This window comes from Macrobrachium rosenbergii, chromosome 51, assembly GCF_040412425.1.
Source record: "Macrobrachium rosenbergii isolate ZJJX-2024 chromosome 51, ASM4041242v1, whole genome shotgun sequence".
NCBI classification, from domain to species: domain Eukaryota; kingdom Metazoa; phylum Arthropoda; class Malacostraca; order Decapoda; family Palaemonidae; genus Macrobrachium; species Macrobrachium rosenbergii.
The window spans coordinates 71,507,322-71,532,108 of NC_089791.1; positions in this window are offsets into that span (position 1 = coordinate 71,507,322).

The following is a 24,787-nucleotide window of genomic DNA, read 5'->3' on the forward strand; positions in this document are numbered from 1 at the left end:
ATAGTGATCCCAGCTACACCATCTCCCCTAAGCATCATTCCATACTAAGCAGGACCTGTATCATAGTTATTCCATCAACCCTGTCTCGCCTAAGCATAATTTCATACTAAGCAAGACCTGCATCATAGTGATCCCAGCTACCCGTCTCCCCTAAGCATCGTTCCATGCTAATCAGGACCTACATCATAGTGATTCCAGCTACCCCGTCTCCCTTAAGCATCATTCCATACTAAGCAGGACCTGCATCATAGTGATTCCAGCTACCCATCTCCCCTTAGCATCATTCCATACTAATCAGGACCTGCATCATAGTGATTCCAGCTATGCGTCTCCCCTAAGCATCATTCCATGCTATGCAGGACATGCATCATAGTGATCTCAGCTACCCGTCTCCCCTAACCATCGTTCCATGCTAAGCAGGACCTGCATCATAGTGATTCCAGCTACCCCAATCTCCCCTAAGAATAATTTCATACTAAGCAGGACCTGCATCATAGTGATTCCACCCACCCCATCTCCCCTAAGCATCATTCCATACTAAGCAGGACCTGCATCATAGTGATCTCAGCTACCCGTCTCCCTAAACATCATTCCATACTAGCAGGACCTGCATCATAGTGATCCCAGCTACCCGTCTCCCTAAGCATCATTCCACACTATGCAGAACCTACATCTTAGTGATCCCAGCTACCCCATCTCCCCTAAGCATCATTCCATACTAAGCAGGACCTGCATCATAGTGATCCCAGCTACCCCATCTCCCCTAAGCATCATTCCATGCTAAGCATGACCTGCATCATAGTGATCCCAACTACCCGTCTCCCCTAAGCATCATTCCATGCTAAGCAGGACATGCACCATAGTGATCCCAGCTACCCATCTCCCCTAAGCACCATTCCATGCTAAGCAAGACTTGCATCATAGTGATCCCAGCTACCCTGCCTCTCCTCAGCATCATTCCACACTAAGCAGGACCTGCATCATAGTGATCCCAGCTACCCCGTCTCCCTTAAGCATCATTCCATGTTAAGCAGGACCTCCATCATAGTGATCAAGGCTACTCCATCTCCCCTAAGCATCATTTCATACTAAACAGGACCTGCATCATAGTGATCCCAGCTACCCTGTCTCCCCCAAGCATCATTCCATGCTAAGCAGGACCTGCATCATAGTGATTCCAGCTACCTCGCCTCCCCTAAGCATAATTCCGTACTAAGCAGTACCTTCTTCATAATGATCCCAGCTACCTGTCTCCCCTAAGCATCATTCCATGCTAAGCAGGACCTGCATCATAGTGATCCCAGCTACCCTGTTTCCCTCAAGCATCATTCCATACTAAGCAGGACCTGCATCATAGTGATCCCAGCTACACCATCTCCCCTAAGCATCATTCCATACTAAGCAGGACCTGCATCATAGTTATTCCAGCAACCCTGTCTCCCCTAAGCATAATTTCATACTAAGCACGACCTGCATCATAGTGATCCCAGCTACCCGTCTCCCTTAAGCATGGTTCCATGCTAATCAGGACCTACATCATAGTGATTCCAGCTACCCCGTCTCCCTTAAGCATCATTCCATACTAAGCAGGACCTGCATCATAGTGATTCCAGCTACCTGTTATGCGGTGCACTTTTATTTGTATTGCGTTGCACCACATATGAATGACTCCGATTCTGTCTGTTGACTTTCACTTGATAATAACGTAGGGGACTCGGTAAGTTAGGTTGAAATTGTCTATTAATACTTTCTCCTTTCAGGAGTAGGGTAAGTATTTCTCCGGGCACGGTTTTTCATTCATTTATTCTTAACACTAAACTATTTCACACGGCCAGCCACACTGGACTTAGAAATTTCTTGATGTCAGAGAGGAGCGAGTGACACAATCCCTACCCAAATGGGTTTCAAATTAACTCTAACTAAAATTTGATCAGAATGAACTCTGGACCTATGTTGAATAAAACTCCGCCTCCTTGAGGACGTCTACTTTACTCTTAATGGTTAAATCTTAACTCCCACTTTTGGCAAGGACAAATCAGGTCAATTTTGCTGACCTTTTGAGTCCTCTAGCGCCTCCTTCCTTTCCCACATCTTGGAGGTTTGTTGTTGTTACATTTCAATTTACTTGGTCTCATGGCTCATCATTTTTAAATTATAAACATCGTCTCTCTCTCTCTCTCTCTCTCTCTCTCTCTCTCTCTCTCTCTCTCATAATCCCGATCAGTGAATCTCATACTTATTCACTGCATAACATCACTCGGCTACCTACCTGCATTGACTACAATGCAAGTAGATAATCAACTCAACATTATACAAAACCATTACAAAAAATTAACTCTAAGCCAACCAACTAAGGTAAATTTAGCAATAATAATGTAATGCGAATTTGAATAAGTAGTCATGTAAGTAGGTGCATGGAAATAAATTTATATGAATGCCTATAATATACATTCAAAGAAAAACTTGACTATAGTCAATTATTTCAATGTCAATAATTTCTATTAACAAGCAATAAATGCAAGAAAATTATGGCAAAGTAAATATATCAAATGCCTATTACTCCCTGGTTATCAATCATGATAACTTTGTAAAAATTCGCACATGAAGAACATATCTGATTGTTATTAAAAAAAATCATAAATTGTAAAATAAAAAAAATCAATCATCAAATGTTCAAGTGCAAGTCAATGGTAAACGCTATCACTCTCTAGGAGGGATTTTGTCCATCATGTCTTTGATTATGGTAAGCTTATTCAATATCAATTTCCTGACAATTATAAAAGAAATGAAAGCAAACAGTACCAAAAGAATGACATTTATGAATGACATGATAGGAGAAATCTCGGTCTTATATGTATGAAAGAAAGTATGAACCTCTTCTAGCTTTGTGAATGTCTCCAATTCCAGTTCTGAAAGTTGAAATTCGTTAATAACTGCAAACTGATGTACACTTTTACTGAAATTTAAACTGTACGTCGTGAAGACTGTAGGTTTGTAATACAAATTATGTAAAATGACCAATTCACAAGCAGATGAAAATGAGTGTACGTTAATGAAAACTACTTCTGTTTTGTTTGACTTACAGTCAATCTTAGCATTCAATCTGTTTGCTGAGAACACAAAAATTTCATCATCAATGATTTGAGCCTTGAAAGTTTCTGTAAACGGTAGATATTTACAATGGTTCTTACCATTCTTGTTGTTTACAAGATCATCTAGACAATGAAGAGCACTCAATGGTTCATAGAAATTCACAATGTTACAAACATATACATCATCATTAAGCATGACACATTCCCTGAACTCATGTTCGGGAATTTCGGTCATTAGGAACGAATCATGCTGCAAGGCAAAGTGTCGAACTGTTCCTTCTAGTACAATGGACTTATTATCTACTACCATTGGGAATGGATAGACTGACATCAATGAGTTGATGTCTGGATTGTTGAAAGGATCACTAGTATGATTTGATTGGCTACCACACTTTCACTGTGATCAGGCCATAATAGTCCACTATATTTTCTACTAGTGGCTTCAAATGGTTGTTTACAACACACTTCTGGATAATGGCTTCAATTTCACTAGGGGTTATCAGAAAAGGCGACAGCAGGTTTTTACCTGCCATCATGATTGCATTGAGTAATTCCTTGTATTCCAAAAGGAAATTACTTGTTTCTATGAGCAGTTGCTCCATCATTTCTGTTTGATGGATTCTAGCAATTTCTGATGAAACATTATGGAGTGCACTATTCACAAATTCTTTCAGCACTGTGATCATTTTCTGATTTTGATTGACATTTCCTATTACTTTATTATAGACAGTGCCCTGCTCAGAAGCCCAATTTTCAAGTTGTGCCACTCTTTCCTTTAGCCTTTCAACATTACCATCGGTCGCCACTCCAAAGAGATTGTGTAAAGCGGCGCCTATAAAGGGTATGAGTGATCGCTTTACTACTTTCCTTGGCATAACACTATCGATGTCCCTCTGCAACTTGGAGAGCATGTCGTACAAATTTCTATCTTGGACACTTTGTAATCCTGCCTGTACCTGATTGCTCAGCTGGACTAACTGCTCTCTCTGATCGATAATGGGCTCCGTTCCTATCTTAACAATGGCTAGGTCCTGTATCATCTTTACCTTGCCATGTTCCTTGATGATGGCTCCTTCCTTAGTTGTACGAGTGAGTTCACAATTTGACTCACTGCCAACCACCATACAATCCATTTGCTGAAATAATGTTATTAAGCAGTAAAAATCTTATCAACTACCTTTGTTTATCATTGCACTTGCCATTACCTTCTTCTCAAATTATACCTTGGGGTCATTGAAGATTCTATTTTATTATCTATCTTATCTTTATTGGACAAATCTTTCAACTGGGTAGACGACCAAGGTTCTGAATGAACTACTTTAATGTGGTTCCAATGTACAATGGATTCTTTCAAGGTAATCTCATTCATTAACTTGAATTTATTCAACTTCAAAACTTCTAAAACTCTATATGGACCTCGGAATTTCGGTGATACTTTAATATTAGGTCCTTCAAGAACATGATTGAGTACATAAACTTGTTGTCCTACCTTTAACGAGGGTATGGTGGATCTGTTATTGTAATACTTACTAGATTTTTTATGTAACTCCTTTAATCTAGCCCTGGTGACTTTAATGGTCTCTGCACGTACGTCTTGTCTTCCAAGCAATATAGTCCTCGTAGTTGTACATACGTCTGGGTGGTGTGGCATCATCCAAAAGTGAATTTGGCATTCTCTTTTTGGTAGCCATACAATAGGAAATGAGGAGTTTCTCCTATTGATTCATTTACTGTGTTGTTTAGAGTAAATTGTATGTCTTCGAGAGTCAAGTCCCAGTCTTCAGTGCTTGGTGTTACCAATGTTTTCAGAACATCCTTTATTTTGATTTGTTCTTTCTACTGCTCCATTTGAGCTTGGCTTATGTGCTGTTATTTGACATTTCTGTATCTTATAAAAGTCACACAGTTTCTTTAGAATGTCACTAGTAAATTCAGCAGCATTGTCTGAGAGCAAAACTTGAGGACATGAATGTCTGGTTATAATTCTAGACTTAAAGGCTTCTGCCACCGTCGATGCTTCTCTGTTTCTAGTTGGAACAATTTTTACGTATCTGGTCAAATAGTCAATGAAAACTAAAATCTGTTTATTTCCTCTGATGGTGTTCGGGAATGGACCTAAGAAATCCATTGTGACTACTTGAAAAGGATTTAATTCTGAAGGATACATTTCCAGAGGAGCCTTGACGTTGACATTCCCCTTATGTATATTACATAGGGTACAATTCTGAACAAATCGAGTAGCATCTTCACTACATCGAGGCCAAAAATAGTTTCTAGTGATTGTTCTACATGTTTTCTTAATTTCAGGATGTCCTGATAACTTGTATGAATGGGTTAGTTCTAAAACGTCTTGTATTAGTGTATTAGGAATGTACAAACGTGAACAAGCATTTGGTTCGTCTGAAGTCTTGTACAATAACCCATCTATCAATTGAAACTGAATTTTTCTCACCTTGCAAGAGGTTACCAATTACTTCCCTTATTCTAGAATCCTTTTGTTGTTCCTGACGAACTTTGTCTAAATCTAAGTCTGTGATTTGACAACTGAAGGCGAAATTATGAGTGGTAATTTGTTTCTCGTTCTCTTCTTGTGATCTAGATAAGGCGTCAGCTAATGTGTTATATCTACCAGGTATGTATCTAAATTCTGGGGCAAATTCTAATACGCTAACGAACCATCTATTGAACTTCATATTGTTGGTAAAAGCCCTTTTCTTGAAAAGATCACAAATGGGTTTATGATCTGTAAGAACATTAATTTTATGTCCTAGCAAAATGTGCCTAAATTTCTGTAATCCCCAGACTAATGCCAAACATTCCCTTTCTGTTGTACTGTAATTTCTTTCAGCTGCATTCAAAACTCTACTGGCATAGTACACAGTCCTCATCCTTGTTTTATCCTTTTGCATCAAGACGGCACCTAGTCCTGTACTTGAAGCATCACAGGCTAAGTAGAATTCCTTCTCGAAGTCTGGATAAACTAGGATAGGATCTGTTATCAACATATCCTTTAGTGTTTTGAACGCTGTTTCCTGTTCATCTTTCCACTCATAGCTAGCATCTTTCCTAGTTAACTCAGTTAATGGTTTTGCTATGGTGGCAAATCCCTTTATGAAAGGTCGATAATATCCTACCATACCTAGGAATCTTCTTAGTGCCTTCAAATTTCTTGGGGCTGGATAGTCCACAATAGCCTTAATCTTTCCTTCATGCATTTTCAAACCATGTTCACTGATAACATGTCCTAGATATTCTAGAGATTTCTTCAGAAACTGACATTTCTTAATTTTTACCTTTAAACCGGCCTTTCTGAGCCTATCTAATACTAATTCTATTGTCTTTAAATGACTCTCTATATCCTTACTAGCAATTATTACATCATCAAGATAAACCGATACGTCTTCAACATCTCCTAAGATTTGCAGCATTAAACGTACAAACGTTAAAGGAGCTGAAGTAAGACCAAACGGCATTACCTCAAATTGCAAATGTTCTTTGTGAGTACTGAATGCCGTGAGATGCTTGATTCTTCATCGAGAGGAACTTGCCAATATCCACTCAGTAAATCGAGGCTAGAAAAAACCTTGGCACCTCCTAATTGAGCTAACATGTCATTAATGACTGGCATTGGCATTCGATCAGGGACGGTGTGGGAATTCAATTTACGGTAATCTATTACCATCCTCCAAGTACCGTCTTTCTTTGGAACTAGCAGTAAAGGTGAATTATAAGGTGACTTAGAAGGAATTACGACTCCATCTTCCTTCATCTCTTCAACCATCTCGTCTACAATGGGTCTTTGACTTATTGGAAGTTTGTAGTTAGGTATATAAAAAGGTCTAGCACCATCTTCTATGACTATTTTGTGCTGCAGGACATCTGTCCTTCCTAACTTATCTCCTGTTACTGCTACAACATTCCTATATTTCTCTAATATCTGTATTAACCTGTCACTACATTGAGGAAAATCTGTATTATTTACTTCCCCTTCTAATTTAACTCTTGTGTCAGCTACAGAGACAAATGCTTTTTCACTTATGGTTAGTAGAGGGTTAGTAATCACAATTCCCTTACAGAATTCTATGCTGGCATGCAATTCTAGTCTCTTGTCAGAATAATTATACACATAAGTAGTGCAATTTCCACCATTAAGTCTTACTAGGGAATTGTCCATTTTCACAAAGTCTGGTAAGTCTTCATTAACTAATAACACATCTGTATCACCTAGGTTTTTATCTGTTACAATTCTAAGACAAACCTTTGTCAGACCTTGTGGATGCAGTATAACGCTATTGTTTAATTTGAGTTTTACAAGATTATCATCGGCAGTACTAACTAAGCAGATCTCTTCTGCATTCTGTGCATCGGCAGTGTAACAGACATCAGTATCATCTGAACTTTCATCTGGTGGTATCACAGAACCTATCTCTGTCATTTTCAGGTTGCCTAACAGCAACACCTCATTGAGATACTTCTCTTCCTTATCTTCTCTTATTATTAAGTGACTACAATCTATGAGCGTGTCAGGATCGTCAGGTTGGGAAAAAGAACTAAGTTCTTCGGAGGTATCTACTTGTCGTGCACTTGAGTTATCAGGTTCATACCTGCTATCTGAGAATTCCTCCTGAGTGGCTTCTAGGCTTTTAAAAGTAGTTTGTCTATCTTCTCCTATTTCTTCTATCATTGAATTTCTACACACTGTCCTACCCGGGTTAGCATTAAATTCTATTTCTATCTGTTGGATGTCTACTTCTTCAGATGAGGCTGCCTCAGGTAAAGTGATCAAGTTTATCTGAAACTGTTCCTCTTCTTCAAGAGAGCAAACATTTCCTCTATCAATTTCCTTGATAGTGATTCTTCCATTGCTACAATCTAGTGCAATTCCACATCTTTTCATAGCCTGGAAGGAAAATAGAGCTTGAGCTGGAAAATATTTTCTTCTAACACCACAAACTCTTCCCTGTATTTCTTATTTAGAATTTCTATCTCTAAATTGACATTGCCTATAGCCCTTATTTGCTTTCCAGCGATCCCCTTTATGGTCCTATAGGATTCTCTCATTTGGGAAAGCTCACAACCTATATGTTTTGTTAAATTGCCTTTATCTATGATACTTACAGTACTGCCTGTATCCAACAATATGGAACGCAGTACACCTTCTAAGTGTACTTGTATGATAGGCAACTCTTCCTGACATGTATTAAAATTCTTAACAGAAAACACTATTTCATTATTTCGAGTAATGTCTGTTGGGGACACATCCTTATTCAATGTCACTATTTCTCTCTGTAAGGATGGACCTTTCTGCTGCGCTCTCTGTGATTGTCACTGAGAATCCCCTTGATTTGGGGTACTGGGGGAGGTATTCTGATTATTAGGCTGAGTATTGTGGTTATTTTGAGACCCCTGAGAATTTCCCTGTTTGTTGTACCAACAGTTCTGGAGTAAATGTCCTGTCTTATTGCAATTCGAACACCATTTGTTTCTTCTACAATTCTGTGTTGTATGGTTGTTATAACCACAATTTCCACAATTTAGTCTTTGCTTATTTGACTGTGGCCTATTATTCCCTGAATTTTGGCCTTGACTAGCTCCCCTCTGTCCAGGAGTCCTGTTATTTCCACTGTTATTTCCCTTAGTTCCAGTGGTATTCCCATTGTTACCTCTATTTGGCGGCCTACCTTGATTGTTTCTATTTGATTTATTAAATCTCCTATTGTTGTTCCCACCATTTCTATCAAACGAATTTCTATTTCCTGATACCTAGACCTAGCTTGCCCTGATTGGTTTCTATTGGACTGATTGCTATTATTTCTTGGTTTCCACTAGCTACGGTTCCCGTAAAATCTGCACTATTACTTGATGAATTCTGTTTTACTTTCCTTTCTATGTACATCAAAGTTTGTACAATTCCATCATTTGGCTTTCTATCACAGTACTTCTTTAAGGCTACTCTTTCTTCCTTACCCAAAGCATCGTAGATTGGTCCTAATGACATATATCTAAGTACCTTGGATATACTAGCTAAATCTGTTTCATTATCATCAAAGTCATCCTTCCTTCCAACAACAATTCCTACAGCTTTTATATCTGTCGTCACTCTATCTATAGCTTCCTCTACTCTAGTTGCTAAAACTAAGTGATTTCCTTCATATTTCTGATGATGGAAAGTTCCTATGTTGTACCATGGATCTTCCTGTGCTTCTGGTTGCCAAAACTGTAAGCACTGTTTCTTGAATTCGTTAAACAGAGTAATTTTCCTAAAAAGTACTGAATGAAGAACAGTATGTGCATCACCATGTTCCATACTAACATACAAGAGTGCTTCATCTATTTTCTTTCTCTCATCTGTGATACCAGCAGCTGAAATTCTGCTTTCTGTGTCTGCTATCCATCGATTTACACCATATTCTTCTAATCTACTTTTATCTACATTACTTGGGTCTACCGTTCCACAAAATCTAGTGGCTTGGATGATTACGGCGGCTTGCGCCATGTTGTAATTTCTAGGTACAATGGAAGTTATTGGGTTAGTGGTTACAACTGAAGGGTTAGGCGTACTCGGTAAACTAAGTGGGGGACCTTGACTACGAGAACGTCTGGGTCTAGTATTACTAGGATCAATTGGTCTAGAAAGTCGTTCAGGTACAGGTCTTAGGTTATATGGAGTCTGGTCTTCGCTTCTTGTCTGTTGCAGTCGGGCAATTACTTCATCAAAAGATTCATTCATATTAACTCATAAAATATTCAATGATTCCAAGAATGAAAAATTGAATGAAAAAATAAATTTGAGAAGCAGGTACTTACTTCAATTGCATGTTTGCTGAGTTGACTGTATCCCTCTATACAAAGAAAATTCAATTTTTTCCTAACTCATTCCTTCATAGGACTCTCACAATCTGAAAAAGTCTGATATTAGTCTTATGTATACAATTGTTTGGGTTCCACTGCAATATGCTGCGCCAAGTGTATAACAAAAAAAATTATTATGATAGAATAATTTAAACAGAATTGTCTCTATCACCAAGTGAACGAAAATTTTTATTTAGTTAAAAAAATTACTAAATATGAGAAAAAATTATTTCCTTCTTACAACAATAAGGAAATATTATTCAGAATATTATTCAAAAGAAAAATAATTTACTTAAATTATTTATGTTTAAAAAAATTATTTGCGCACTGCAGGGAAGAATAACTATATATAAAATTTCACGCACACAAAAAAAAGTTTAATTCACAGAGAAAAAAAAAATTCTCTTGATAATTCCCCGATACTAGGAATGTTTGATTACTATTTAATTAGCTTCGTGTCGCCTTGCACTTGAAGATCGCGCTGATTGCACTTGAACGCAATTTGTCGTTAGCATCCAGCGATAATTCGGCACAGCTCGGCCGACTTCCAGTCCGTACTTGCTGAATTTTGTTGAAGAAAAATTTGGAATCCTTCCAAATTGTTGATTGAAGGCGTCACTTCCCTTTCGAGAGGCGGTTATCGACGCGTTGACTTCTAAAACTGTATCGCCGTTCCGATTCCTTCCGCTCTCGTTCGTCGCCGTCTTCCACTCTCGTTCGTCGCCGTCTTCCGCTCTCGTTCATCGCCGTCTTCGTCGCTGCTCTGCTACCGCTACCTTTCGCTAAGTCTCCCTTTTAGCGACCAAAAATTTTGGGAATTTCGTGTATTTAAGTCCGTACATGATAGAAAAGTTCACTGAACTGACGTAGATATTAGCGACTTTCATACGTCCGCCAACACAGTTTGTTTTGGTCTTCATGCACTTGTTGCATTCAGCGCTGACTCGAGGCGATCTGTTCCGCGAGTTGCCGCTTTCTTTCGTAAATTTCGTTATACTTCTTATAAAAATCACCTCTGTTCTATGCCGTGATTATTACTATTGTTCTTATTATGTTCAAATATATATATATTAAACTGAATTTCTTGTTGATCTTATGCGAACGTTCGGAAGTTTCAAACTGGGCAGAGATTTACCGCTGTCAATTTTTCACTCCGATCGACGCAAAGAGTTTCGCTGGTTCGTTGAATATTTCGTTCTGCTTCGTTTCCCTTCTGCTACAGTGTTGATGTTTAGTTGATGAAGACCGTCTTGAAATTATTTGCACTGTTAAATTGAGAGTTAGTTTTAGCGCCGTCACTGCTCACTCTCTGTAAATTTCTCTAGGGCCGTGAACATTTAATGTTTTTCAAATGTGCGCTGGGCGAAATCCTCCGAAACTGCCACCACTTATTTTGTTATGCGGTGCACTTTTATTTGTATTGCGTTGCACCACATATGAATGACTCCGTTTCTGTCTGTTGACTTTCACTTGATAATAACGTAGGGGACTCGGTAAGTTAGGTTGAAATTGTCTATTAATACTTTCTCCTTTCAGGAGTAGGGTAAGTATTTCGCCGGGCATGGTTTTTCATTAATTTATTCTTAACACTAAACTATTTCACACGGCCAGCCACACTGGACTTAGAAATTTCTTGATGTCAGAGAGGAGCGAGTGACACAATCCCTACCGAAATGGGTTTCAAATTAACTCTAACTAAAATTTGATCAGAATGAACTCTGGACCTATGTTGAATAAAACTCCGCCTCCTTGAGGACGTCTACTTTACTCTTAATGGTTCAATCTTAACTCCCACTTTTGGCAAGGACAAATCAGGTCAATTTTGCTGACCTTTTGAGTCCTCTAGCGCCTCCTTCCTTTCCCACATCTTGGAGGTTTGTTGTTGTTACATTTCAATTTACTTGGTCACATGGCTCATCATTTTTAAATTATAAACATCGTCTCTCTCTCTCTCTCTCTCTCTCTCTCGTAATCCCGATCAGTGAATCTCATACTTATTCACTGCATAACATACCCGTCTCCCCTTAGCATCATTCCATACTAACCAAGACCTGCATCATAGTGATTCCAGCTACGCGTCTCCCCTAAGCATCATTCCATGCTATGCAGGACATGCATCATAGTGATCCCAGCTACCTGTCTCCCCTAACCATCGTTCCATGCTAAGCAGGACCTGCATCATAGTGGTTCCAGCTACCCCAATCTCCCCTAAGCATAATTTCATACTAAGCAGGACCTGCATCATAGTGATTCCACCCACCCCATCTCCCCTAAGCATCATTCCATACTAAGCAGGACCTGCATCATAGTGATCTCAGCTACCCGTGTCTGCTAAACATCATTCCATACTAAGCAGGACCTGCATCATAGTGATCCCAGCTACCCGTCTCCCCTAAGCATCATTCCACACTATGCAGGACCTACATCTTAGTGATCCCAGCTACCCCATCTCCCCTAAGCATCATTCCATACTAAGCAGGACCTGCATCATAGTGATCCCAGCTACACCGTCTCCCCTAAGCATCATTCCATGCTAAGCAGGACCTGCATCATAGTGATCCCAGCTACCCGTCTCCCCTAAGCATCATTCCATGCTAAGCAGGACCTGCACCATAGTGATCCCAGCTACCCATCTCCCCTAAGCATCATTCCATGCTAAGCAAGACTTGCATCATAGTGATCCCAGCTACCCTGTCTCTCCTCAGCATCATTCCACACTAAGCAGGACCTGCATCATAGTGATCCCAGCTACCCCCATCTCCCATAAGCATCATTCCATTCTAAGCAGGACCTCCATCATAGTGATCAAGGCTACTCCATCTCCCCTAAGCATCATTTCATACTAAACAGGACCTGCATCATAGTGATCCCAGCTACCCGTCTCCCCTAAGCATCATTCCATGCTAAGCAGGACCTGCATCTTAGTGATCCCAGCTACTCGTCTCCCCTAAGCATCATTCCATACTAAGCAGGACCTGCATCATAGTGATACCAGTTACCTGTCTCCCCTAAACATCATTCCATGCTAAGCAAGACCTGCATCATAGTGATCCCAGCTACCCTGTCTCCACTCAGCATCATTCCATATTAAGCAGGACCTGCATCATAGTGATCCCAGCTACCCCATCTCCCCTAAGCATCATTCCATGCTAAGCAGGACCTGCATCATAGTGATTCCAGCTACCTCGCCTCCCCTAAGCATAATTCCATACTAAGCAGGACCTGCATCATAGTGATCCCAGCTACCCCGTCTCCCCTAAGCATCATTCCATGCTAAGCAGGACCTGCATCATAGTGATCAAAGCTACTCTGTCTCCCCTTAGCATCATTTCATACTAAGATGGACCTGCATCATAGTGATCCCAGCTACCCGTTTCCCCTAAGCATCATTCCATGCTAAGCAGGACCTTCATCTTAGTGATCCCAGCTACCCGTCTCCCCTAAGCATCATTTCATACTAAGCCGGACCTGCATCATAGTGATCAAAGCTACCCTGTCTCCCCTAAGCATCATTCCATACTAAGCAGGACCTGCATCATAGTGATCCCAGCTACCCTGTCTCCCCTAAGCATCATTCCATACTAAGCAGGACCTTCATCATAGTGATTCCAGCTACCCCGTCTCCCATAAGCATCATTCCATACTAAGCAGGACCTGCATCATAGTGATCCCAGCTACCCGTCTCCTCTAAGCATCATTCCATGCTTAGCAAGACCTGCACCATAGTGATCCCAGCTACCTGTCTCCCCTAAGCATCATTCCGTGTGAAGCAGGACCTGCATCATAGTGATCCCAGCTACCCCGTCTCCCCTAAGCATTATTCCATAATAAGCAGGACCTGCATCATAGTGATCCCAGCAACCCATTTCCTCTAAGCATCATTCCTTGCTAAGCAGGACCTGCATCATAGTTATTCCAGCTACCTCGCCTCCCGTAAGTATAATTCCATACTAAGCAGGACCTGCATCATAATGATCCAAGCTACCCGTCTCCCCTAAGCATCATTCCATGCTAAGCAGGACCTGCATCATAGTGATCCCAGCTACCCCGTCTCTCTTAAGAATCATTCTATACTAAGCAGGACCTGCATCATAGTGATCCCAGCTACCCCGTCTTCCCTAAGCATCATTCCATGCTAAACAGGACCTCCATCATAGTGATTCCAGCTACCTCGTCTCCCCTAAGCATCATTCAATGCTAAGGAGGACCGGCATCATAGTGATTCCAGCTACCTCGTCTCCCCTAAGCATAATTCCATACTAAGCAGGACCTGCATCATAGTGATCCCAGCTACCCTGTCTCCCCTAAGCATCATTCCATGCTAAGCAGGACCTGCATCATAGTGGTTCCAGCTACCTCGTCTCCCCTAAGCATCATTCAGTGCTAAGCAGGACCTGCATCATAGTGATTCCAGCTACCCCGTCTCCCCTAAGCATCATTCAGTGCTAAGCAGGACCTGCATCATAGTGATCCCAGTTACTCATCTCCCCTAAGCATCATTCCATGCTAAGCAGGACCTGCATCATAGTGATCCCAGGTACCCCATCTCTCCTAAGCGTCATTCCATTCTAAGCAGGACTTGCATTATAGTGATCCCAGCTACCCCATCTCCCCTAAGCATCATTCAGTGCTAAGCAGGACCTGCATCGTAGTGATTCCAGCTACCTCGTCTCCCCTAAGCATCAGTCAATGCTAAGCAGGACCTGCATCATAGTGATCCCAGCTACCCGTCTCCCCCAAGCATCATTCCATGCTAAGCAGGACCTGCATCATAGTGATCCCAGTTACCCCGTCTCCCCTAAGCAACATTCCATACTAAGCAGGACCTGCATCATGGTGATTCCAGCTACCTCGTCTCCCCTAGGCATCATTCAATGCTAAGCAGGACCTGCATCATTGTGATCCCAGCTGCCCGTCTCCCCTAAGCATCATTCCATGCTAAGCAGGACCTGCATTATAGTGATCCCAGTTACCCCGTCTCCCCTAAACAACATTCCATGCTAAGCAGGACCTGCATCATAGTGATCCCAGCTACCCGTCTCCCCTAAGCATCATTCAATGATAAGCAGGACCTACATCATAGTGATCCCAGCTGCCCCATCCCCCACTGATCCCCATTCTGTGCTTAGCAGAATGTGACATTTTACAGCTCATGTCTTACTTTCCTTTATTTTAATGCCTTACAGTATAAGGAATATCAAACTCCAATATATGTTATGTTCCAATTAGTTTACCTACTGCTAGGTAATTAATGAAAGGCATACAATTCTATCCCTTTGTACTTATATTCAGTAAAATAGCTCAATTAACCAAGCTTTCTAAAACAGGACAGTTACGTTCAATACCTTTCATGACTCTGGGCTCATTGTAACCTTCTGAGACTTTATTTATACAATAATTCTCTTCTCTTTCAAAGGTATGGTAATTGATGCAATGCTGACAATAATATTCCAGATTCTACCCAAAGATTGCCCACTACTGTATAGCTGCCTCCAGATGTAAAATATGTTCCAAATCTTAAAACAGTCCATGTAATTCTTTGTCGCAGGTAACGACCCTGTTACCTGCCTAACAATCATCCAAGGGGTCCTTGTTTACCAAGATCCCACAGATTGTTGTCTGTTTTCTTCCACAATAACCCGACTTCTTCCTAAACTGGTGTTAATAATGATACATTAAATATTACAAACCTTGCTAAAGATAAATTAATGTTGTAAATTTTAATGTCGGCCAGTTTAAAAAAGAAACATGTCAATAGAAACAGAAGACATGCACATAACATTAAAAAGCACCTTAAAATTTTTCTGCACTTACCCAAGCATGTTAGAAGTGAATGTTTCAGCTAGCACTGAGGTAGGGGCTCTGCTGACTGAATGACTTTGGCCAGCACGTAGCCTCTTCACCACAACGTCAGCAAAATACTATGCAATTTATCGAGTTATTCTAATATTCTAGTACTTGATATTGGAGCATTACAACTACATATAAACGCTAACCGAACTAAAAACATCAGCCTTGCCAATGTAATTATGGACGAAAGATGCGGAAATATAAATTGTTCTCACATTCTTGTGCAATTTTCTCTTCTCTCTCTCTCTCTCTCTCTCTCTCTCTCTCTCTCTCTCTCTCTCTCTCTCTCTCTCTCTCTCACTGAGTTAATTAATGCATTTCCCCGTAATTGTAAATATATTGAAATTGAGAAAGTACAAAAATTACATTCACCCATAATTGTAAAAACCACAAATGAGAAACTTATTTGCTTACCTGCAAGAGCTAATTTACTAAGAAAAAATTCTCAAGAAGAAAAAATAAGAAGAGTAAAATATTTGCGGTACAAAAATATTTTCATTAGAAAGTTACATATATCTTTAATTGTAAATATCAGAATTGAGAAGCGTTATGAATGAATGAATATATGATATCCCTTCATATTGAAAGTAACAAGTATAAAAATATTCCCGAGCAAATTTATTTTCATTATTAGTATAAATAAAGCCCACAAATATGTAAATATTCCCCTCGTAATTGCAAAAGTGAAATATCTAATATCTCTCTCTCTCTCTCTCTCTCTCTCTCTCTCTCTCTCTCTCTCTCTCTCTCTGGTGTTCTCTAAAGTGTTCCAATCTTCTAAGGCCAACTAACAGCTGGGCACTAGGTGGACATTTTCTTATTCTTGACCTGCTCACCTTACATGTTTGCACACAAGTGGCATACCCTTTTAGTTTTCTGTAAAAGAAAACTATTGGGACGGCTTTGTCTGTCCGTCCGCACTTTTTATTTCCGCCCTCAGATCTTAAAAACTACTGAGGCTAGAGGGCTGCAAATTGGTATGTTGGTCATTCACCCCCAATCATCAAACATACCAAATTGTAGCCCTCTAACCTCAGTAGTTTTTATTTCATTTAAGGTTAAAGTTAGCTATGATCGTGCGTCTGGCAACGCTGCAGGACACACCACCAGCGGGCCGTGGCTGAAAGTTTTGTGGGCCGCGGCTCATACAGTATTATACACTGTACAGAAAACTCGATTGCGCCGAAGTTTCCTCTGCGCAATTTTTACTTGTTTTCATTTACTCTTCCTTGTGTTGGTAGAACTGGTGGAAGTTAGTGCTTCTGGCACCATCGCCAGGGTGCAGTATGATCAACTTGTGCTGTCTACACCCTTCTACCACCACTTTCTCACTGGAATGTGCCATACTTGCTGAGCAGATGCTTGAACTCTCAAAGAGAAATCCCACAAGGAAACTGACTTTCAAGTTTTGGCTTTTAAATATTATAAGCATGCAGCATGCAGTTATAATTTTTCTCACACTACTCAGTCATACCCATCTAACTAATCACATGCAGCATGTTTTTCACGTAGTCGATAAAAACATCTGGTCTCATCATTGGGTCCACTGTGTGTTGGTCACTTCTCTTTGTAGGTGCTAATAAGCCCGTATGCATTGTTGCCATCGAGGCAGACTCTTCCTGTATTTCCATATGATAATGAGATGGTGCCTTCTCTTTCTAACAGTCACTCTGTTCCTCATGCCTGAGGGAAAGATGGGCGCCCCTTTCCTCTGTTCGTGAACGGTACACTCAGTAAAATTAAGTTTTAGTATAAATATTCACTTAGGCCAACCTGGTATAGTAGTTGTCTGCATAAAAAAATATGATCATCACCAAGATAAGGGCCATAAGTGTTTTCATGACTCCTCTAAAGTGACCGAGAAGGTCGTTAGCAGGAATGTCAACCTTCATTCCTCTGCAGATAACATCGACCACATACCCAGTTTTTCAGTCACAAATAACACGTTTTTATATTAAACCAGCACCTCTTTGATCTAATGTACTGATGGAAATAAGGTCCCTTTGAACTATAACTACAAGCATTTCATCAGTAGAATTTTTGGATGTATGAAAATGTCTTGAAAATCGTTAACGCGTGTGCGCCATGATGTTCTGTATTTTTCATAGTCAGTTGTTGGGATGGTGGTCTCTCACATCCTTATCCTTGAAATACAAAAAACTGTTAATGGTCTGGTACTAGTCATGAGAAATGTTGGCATATGGATTAAAATATCAGTCAACCGATAATCCCTGACATGATGTTTAGATGCGTGGGGCATGAGTAATGTTATCACAAGGCAAACATCCACCCATCGCATGCTGCTAATGGTAACAGTTTGTTTCGTCAACCATGAATTGAACTGTTTCATCATCCACATGAAGCAAGAAATAGACTTATACCTTGCTATCATTACTCAAGCTAAAATCAGTTGTCACTCTTACCATTCCAGAAAAAATATAATTATAGGGACAAAATTATTTGTTACATATTCTTTTCCATCTGTCCACCCGTCTTGTTCAGGAGCTGTAGCCAATGTGCCTGGCCCATGCATCCAAACACTGCCAGCCCCACTGCTTGATGACATTGGTGAAAAGACTTTATCCCCGTTTTCTCTCTGTTTCATCTCCAATCACTTCTACTCATATCGCGGACTTAAATCACTTGCTGCATCGCTATGCTCCTGCTGTTGTTAACATTGATCATCAACATTGTCATCATCATCAAAATCCAAACCCCATAAGCCTTCCCTCTCTTCAATTTCATTGCCAGTCTGCGAAGTCACCCTCTTCCATTTCATAACACTCCAGTTGGCAAAATATTTCCTCCTTTGTCAATAACTTTTTAAGTATTTTATACCTAACACTCATACCTCACAACAGGTCAGATTTACCAGATTCATTGTGGGTTATGCTAGGGAACAGAGGGAGATACAGCATCACCTTCCACCACCAGACCTTAGGGAACATTCCAACCCTACACTGAGCTGCGGTCTAAGTAGCTGCCATATTGTTCCATGAGCTATTCAAGCAATCTGAATGCCCCTTTGCATAATTCATTCAGATATGGCACAAAATAATAATTCTCACATGAGGATTGATACACACCACCTATTTTTACCATTGCACTTTTTTCTTTATCCTGGTCAGAATTATATTACAGCGTAAGATGCTATTTCATATTATAAAGAATTATATTTTTCTAATAAAGAATTCCGTTGCTAGAGGTTTTGGCTAGCGATTAGCGTCACTTTAAGAATAGGTGACTGGGTTGCCTATAGACCATGGTACTCTGGGGCTTCCATAATGTAAATCTTGTTCTTTGGCTTTCCTTCACTTTGAGTAGTTGTGGCTTTTCTATGAATAAATCCCCTTTCTCTGAACAACTAAGTTCTGAGAATGCTTGATGACTGTGTATGCCTGTTTTACTACTGTTTGAATATCAAACAAAAATATAATTATGAATGCAGGCTGGAATTTGCCAGAACCCCAGATAACAAAGGTCTTCAAGCTCATCAATTAATACAAGGATCTGTATACGGGACAACTTCATCACTTTTTTCTGGTGTAATACTTGTATCGCTGAAACTTTCTTCTTTAAAAGCTTTTCTCTGAGTTTCTGATAGGCTGTTCTTTGTCTTGTTTACATCCTCATCATGACTTCAGAATTTATCTGGTGTTTTCATATAGGCAGTCACGAAATTTCTGTGAAACTTTTCTTCACAGGCAGACAAATCATGACTTATAGATTTCAAGACTGCATGAATCCTTATAGATGTTTCTGCTGAATCAATTTTTCTTTCTGCCATTTCAAGAGCCTGATTCCAATCATAATTTTGAAACTGTGACCAAGTTTTTTAAAAGTCGAAGAAACTTTCAGTTTATGGTCTTTTTCCCTGTCAGACCAACAGTTACTGATATGCTGATAAAAAGAAAGTACACTGTCCTTGCTTCTGATAGCTTGATATAACTGGTCTCAATTGTTGACAGTGCCATTTTTTTAAAAACACCACCCTCCTTTCATAATATCTGGTTCTATGGGTATCACTTTAATATAAACCATATGGAACTAATGTGTGATCTGAGGATACTGATAACTTCAGAAAAAAAGTATTATACATGATCATGTCCTTTATCCTCTATCATTCACCTTCATTCAACCTTAGATCACTGTAGATCGATTGCTAAGGATTTTCTAATACTGCTATTAAATCGATTTAGTTCTAATAATGCCAATTAACATTGACCGCTTCTTGACTCAGAAGGACAAACACACCTTAGTTGCTTGCTCAGTATCCAAGCAGTTACCAAGACGTAAAGATGAAGGCAGTTCCCAGTGATATTCCTCCCAGCTTTGGCAGCAGAAAGCTCAGAACCGAACTGATTCGACTTTCAGCTAGGAAGCACCAAGCGAGGAAGAAGCCACCACGATAAAAGCATTCTCGGAGGCAACTGATGACTACGCACGCAACAAGTGACGGACAGGGATGCGGCGCTTAATTAATCAGAAGGTGACCTTTTTTTTTTTTTGCACATGAAATGTGAAAAGGTAATAGAAAGGGATAAGCAAAAGATCGTATTTCTCATGCAAAAGGAACATATAGATATTAATAATGTCTGTATGGAATTATGAATGTCAATATGGAAGAGACAAAGAATGCAGTATTCTCAAAAACTGCCGAAGCGAAATATTAATAATGAACCGATGTCTGCTCCAGAATTGCATTCATTCTTACACGAACACTGAAAGCTTCGGCACAACATTCACGAAACACTGTCTTTTATCTATGGCTTCCGTTTTTATATATAAAAAAAAAAGAAATTCTAAATATTCGTAATTTACCTTCAGAAATAAAGGAAACTTTGGAAGTATCCATCAAACTAAAACGCAATAAAAGGTATACACCTCCTCAAGAGTCAAATGATTTCAGAATTCTCAAATCCAACTGTTGTTATCTAGTACACGACATATTCGCAAGAAAGAATCGAAAAATGACTAGGTCAATTCTTTTTCGGACGGTACTCTGTCTATGCAAAATTCAATTTAATTCCAATACAAAAATACACTTCTGCATCTGCAGAATCCAATTCGTCGATGTCAGCAAAGCCTAAAGAAAAAGGAACACGGGGATTATTTTCCGCGCACTAATGGCCTCAAACTCGAATGTATACACAGTCCACAGGCCACAAAATTTCCTTGAAATCTCATGAGAAACCTGTGAATCCGCTCGGGACACACGTTCATAGCAAATCTGATGAGACCTCCAAAAGTAAAATGCTTTCTGTTTCAATACTGCTCAGAAATGTTATGTGCTGTAAAGTTCCTTACATTTTTCCTATATCTTGTAGATAAACTTCATTAACACTGAGATTTACAGCCTGAAAACAAACACACACACACACATACAGTATATATATAATACACAAAACACACACGCACACACACACATACATACATATATATATATATATATATATATATATATATATATATATATATATATATATATATATATATATATATATATATATATATATATATATATATATATATATATATGTATATGTATATATATATATATATATATATATATATATATATATATATATATATATATATATATATATATATATATATATATATATATATATATATATATATATATATATATATATATATATATATATATATATATATATATATATATATATATAATTTTTATAAATATTCTGCTGTTCGACCTCTATGCAGTTTGTTGTAGGGTAAAAATACGCGAACAACGACAGGGAATGCCTTTGTCCGGGCAGGGTAGGCCAGGCATTTCAGATATAACGATCATAGCAAGACTAGGTAGCATTAGGAACCTAAACCCATAGAAAAGTTTCCAGAAGTAACCCCTATTGAAGATGGTCTTAAGCTACTTTTCTCTGTACTATGTTCGGCAAATGTTTTGACAAAATTTCAGACCCCGAGGGCATAAAGACATGCTGCCCTGTGTGTGACCCAGAAAGGTCACAGAGAGGGAGAATCACCCGTCAAGACCACACGTCTGTGCGTCCGGCTCTTCGTCCCTTTGTCTTTGCGTCTTATTTTACTAAGTGAAGTGGCAAATTAATCCCAGAACTTCTGATCATCCATTGATGTGCAGCAACCTTCGTATAACAGTAAGTCTGGAATTTTTTCTTCAAAACTTCGTCGATTTACTAGCATCTTTTTCTGTATGTCCAGTTTCCTTTGTTTCCCCCTTCACCACCATCTAGATAAACTGGATAACAATTTGCTTTTAGGAAGTCTAGGTTAAGAATAATTTATATTGTTTAGCGACATTCAACTATTCTCGTGAATTAACTAGGAATTAGGGAAGGTTAAACCAGTAATTTACAGCTTTTAGGCAGCCTTGTGTCTCGATCCCATTGTTCAGAAGAGGAAAAGCCATTTGCCAGCGCTGACTGCATAGGGTAATAACCGTTGTGTAAAAAAAACCATTACTGAAGTGAAGAGAAAATTGACTGCATCCAAAGTTGGGCGATTGTTCAAGTAAATTTTCTAGCTAACTGTATATTCTTGTGTCGAGGCTTTCTCCTCGACTGGCGACCTTATTTCATTATTAAACATCTGTCTTTGAGGTTAATTTGTAGCTTCAATCGACAGGTTACGTGTGTCCTTGGCATTCAGGGCCTTATTAATTACGTTAATCAAGTAATAAACTCATCAGCCAAGCCCCCATACATAACAATATATACAATTTATATTCATGATGCTGCCTAGTAATATGTATATCATGCGATATTTTGATATATTTACTTTTTTTATTTATGTGTTATGTGTAATGATAGTGATTATTGAAGTGTCGTATTTAATTTGGCATCAGATCTCAAAAGAACTAATGATTTAAATAACTTAATAGCGTAATTTAGAATTGATAATGCAATTTTAATAGCAACGTAGTAGGCCTATATGAGCACGTGTGTCCTAGTGAGAACTTGTTTCATTTCAATTGTCATAAAAGTTGAGATAAGAGAGAGTGCTTTGTTTGGGTTAACGTGAGGACAGTTTGGAATAAAAATTGCCGATTCGTTCAGGAAATCAACTCAGTTTTTCGTCTTGTTTATAAAACACATCAATCATAATTAGCTGATTGCAGTATTTTTCGATTGTGTAAAGATTTCTGTAAAAGCCTTGTCCCATACAAAAAGAATACGAGTGATTTCACAAAGTTACATACATGGTTCTGATCAAGTATGCCGCTTTGAGAGAAAGAGTAGCATGTCCCTTTTACGTTCTAAACGTTTGCTGGGAGTGATGTCACCTTCCTTCTAGAAATTTCCCTTTTGGTATCTCATAACCAAAATGCCTTAATGACGTCATGTAGCCTAATTGTTTCATGTGCTACTGGAATTCTGAAATCTGTTTCATTCTTATTCTTGAGACCTCTCTCTCTCTCTCTTTCTTCAAAAGAGAAAAGTTATTAATTAACGTAGAATACTGTGGTCACTGGTGTTAGTCATAACTTTTTTGAGATCTGAGGGTAGGAAAAGTCTAACAGCGCCTTATTAAAAGTGTGTTCTGTGAAAAAGCAGCTGCAGCAAGTGATTTTACATAAATTTTCACAAACTTCTATAAGGTAAAATGTGAATTTTATTAATACCATAGTGTAATAAGTTAGGGAAATTTTGCCTTAGTGAAATTATTGCTGATAAATCTTATGTGTATTGTTATGTGATTTTCTGTTTGCAATCTTCATAATTTTACATTTTTTTATGTTAGTGATATAACATTTATTTGCGTAGCATTTTAAATATTTCTTGGTAATTTAACATTGCATACTTGATTTAATTTTATTAAGATTTTCTTTTCAAATCTTGAGTAATTCTTGATAGTTTAAATTTTTCTTGATTAATTTAAATTCCTGATAAATTAAAGTTTTTGTGAATCAGTTTTGTTTCATAATTTAATTCAAGAATTTTCGGAATGAATTCTAAAATGAAACCAAGAGATATTGCATTTTTCATAGAAAGTATATATTCAAATTATGTGTTTGTTATTACAATCAACAATATTAATGCATATTAAAAATTATTTACCATGTAATGAACATATTCCTTACGCATGCAAACGTCTTGATGAAGAGACCATGCATATTATTATGATATTACCTTAGAGCAATGGTCCCCAACCTTTCGAAAGGTACAGGCCATATACATGATTGAAAATGCAATTGTGGGCTCCATAAATATATATATATATAATCAGAAAGCTACAAACGTCCTTTAATATCCAATTCACTCTACCTCGGAAGTAATATATTTTCATATATGTTATCGAAGGGGAATTTTTAGTTGATAATAAGTCCACCGTCCCGTGGGGTCGAACCAGCGACGGACGAGGAATCAGGACTACAGTGACACACTAACCAGTCGGCCACAAGAGAGGGTATAAGTGAATACCATCTCCCATCAACCCACCCGTCGAACTCAGGTGTTTTGCGTTTGGAGACGATATCCATCCACCTCTGCCATGTTGACCGTGTAGTGCGTTTGTCGCACGTAGCCATATTATGACTATTTATCACATCACCGTGATTCATATACAATCAGAAAGCTACAAACGTCCTTTAATATCCAATTCACTCTACCTCGGAAGTAATATATTTTCATATATGTTTGAAGGGGAATTTTTAGTTGATAATAAGTCCACCGTCCCGTGGGTCGAACCAGCGACGGACGAGGAATCAGGACTACAGTGACACACTAACCAGTCGGCCACAAGAGAGGGTATAAGTGAATACCATCTCCCATCAACCCACCCGTCGAACTCAGGTGTTTTGCGTTTGGAGACGATATCCACCCACACCTGCCATGTTGACCGTGTAGTGCGTTTGTCGACGTAGCCATATTATGACTATTTATCACATCACCGTGATTCATATACAATCAGAAAGCTACAAACGTCCTTTAATATCCAATTCACTCTACCTCGGAAGTAATATATTTTCATATATGTTACCGAAGGGA